We start from the raw sequence: 2,038 nt of genomic DNA on the forward strand, positions 1-2,038 counted from the left end.
AATGTTCCTTAACGTCTAAAGCAACACCTCCCCCCTTTTTTCCCAATCTATCCTGCCTGTATAGCCTGTAGCCCTCAATGCCTTTAGTACTCCCCTACCCTGATGCTTAGTGGGCCCCTTAGTACTTACCTGGTCTATTCCAGGGTTCATGACATGTCCTTCCTGGTTTCACCCTGTCTTCAACATTCCCATCCCCTGACAAAGTTTAAAGCTTTACAAAGGAGGTCTGCCAACCTGTAAGAGAACTGACTTGTACCTTTTGGAGAGAGATATAGACCATCATGTCCAGCAAGGCCCTATCCTGGAAGTACGGATCACGATCTTGCAACCTGCATCCACCTCAGCAGGTTTAATGAGTGCATCAAAAACCTCGGCACACCTTTGGGGTAACACTTCACACAACTCAGCTGTATATGATGCTTAGAGAAGAAACACACTGCATGGGATATTAACTTCCATTATATAGACACACTAATTATGAAGTGTCATTTGTATCTCCTGTGAGCAACTCAAAAAAGTCCTAGACAACAGAAATCTTACTTGCCAGTGATGGATTTGTTTCCTGCATGCTCCCAACATCCTCTGCTTATCAGGGAGGCAGGCACCCTGACTACTTGCAAGTAGTCCATCTGTACAGACCGAAAGCCTGTACAGTTGGGGAAAAGAGACTAGGAGTTGTAACCAGGACAGACAGATGGAAAAATTAAATTCAGAGGCTGAGCTTCTCTGGGTAGATTATACTGGAAGCAGGTTTGTCAAATGTGGGCACTTTTGTGTAACTAAACTTCCCAGCACCAACTGTTTACATGTGTTCAGTTTAGGTTTATAGTGTGCACAGGGTAACAAGCAAAGAAGACTTTGCTTGTCTTCTGCGAGGCAGACTTTTATAGCCTTGGTGTTAATATGGTTTCTTGAGCACTGTCTCTGAGCTACACTGTCCAAAGACTTTATGGGGACACCCCCAGTGGCACCAAACTACCACAGGCTAGCATCTTTCTGGAACACAATCTACCTTCAATGAACTCAAAATAGCCTCATAACATTCAAAATTAGATTGCAAAAAATATTTTGAACTAGATTTACCAAAACAAATAGAAGCATGTTTCCCAAGCTGCCACGTGAGGTGCTTGAGCTTGGATCCTCAAAACTTTGCAACCAAGTAGAGAAGCAGTCACCTGGTTATCCAAATGGCATCTAGCCTAGATCAAACTGAAAAAACCCCAAAACCTTTACCTAACAGGAAGCTTTGAGTGTGATGGTGGAAACTAAGAGGATGGGAAGGAAGAAAAAAGATCAAGCCACATCCCACAAAGCTGCAAATAGATAGGAACAAACAATACACTTGAAATACCCCAAACACTTCCAGTAAATCAATACCGCACTGAAAGAAGACCTCTCCTCTGGAGAGAAAGTCAAAGGAGTTGATGGTACACAGGTCTCACGTCTGGAGCCTGTGGTTCACACACGTACGGGAGATGTACCTCAGGCCAAAGCTGCCGGTCAGTCGGAGGCTGCACACAACGTGGAGTAACCCGTTTGTTCCTGATAATACAGAGCCACCAACCTGGAGGTCCTGACTGATGCAGGTTAAAGCTGACTGACTCGCTCCTGAAGCAGCACTTTCACCCCAGGTGCCCTTCGGGTCCCCGACTCTGTTTGAATCTATTCCGGGAGGTTTCGGGGCAGCAACGCGCCGGCGACGCACAACGGGACCGTGCCCGCGTGCTCGATGCATCAGTTCCAGGTCACGCTGCGTGGGCTTTACATCGGGAAGGCAAATGCACAGGACTATTACATTTTAAAACCCCATCGCACTACTGTATACATCGGATGCGACATTTAATACTGGTTTGAATGAGAGCCCTATCATTTCCCTCCCGGGTGACTCTCAGCATCTCCTGGAGATTCCTATCTAATTCCCGGAGGCCCCGGGGCAGTCCTGGGGGGCTGGCGGCGCCCCCCGTGCTCTAGAGGGACACGTCTGCTCCCCCCCTGCTCCCCGCTCCCTCCCTGCCCCCGGCACAGAGGCGGCGCCCGG

This window comes from Alligator sinensis, unplaced genomic scaffold (genome assembly GCF_000455745.1).
Source record: "Alligator sinensis unplaced genomic scaffold, ASM45574v1 scaffold73_1, whole genome shotgun sequence".
Lineage (NCBI taxonomy): Eukaryota > Metazoa > Chordata > Crocodylia > Alligatoridae > Alligator > Alligator sinensis.